This window comes from Etheostoma spectabile, chromosome 15 (genome assembly GCF_008692095.1).
Source record: "Etheostoma spectabile isolate EspeVRDwgs_2016 chromosome 15, UIUC_Espe_1.0, whole genome shotgun sequence".
NCBI classification, from domain to species: domain Eukaryota; kingdom Metazoa; phylum Chordata; class Actinopteri; order Perciformes; family Percidae; genus Etheostoma; species Etheostoma spectabile.
Genome location: NC_045747.1, coordinates 1513264 through 1513540, shown reverse-complemented (window position 1 = coordinate 1513540; position 277 = coordinate 1513264).

Sequence of the window (277 nt, the reverse complement as noted above, 5' to 3'; positions counted from 1 at the left end):
GGCTGCTGTTTGCCTGCTTTTCTTGTGTTTACTTGTTAGTTTGTTTTGCTTTTATTGAAGAAAATGCTGCCGTAACAAGGAAATTTCCCCGCTATGGGATGAATAACGTATAATCTGATCAAATCTAATCTAATCTAATCTAATCTATTGGAGCACCACACCAAATATACATAGAACGGAATCTCATATCAGCTTGGATTGGTTTTGATCTCGTCTCAACCAACAATCTTAGATGAATTAGAACAAAAAGAGTGTTTCTTTAATTTTCTATTTTTGG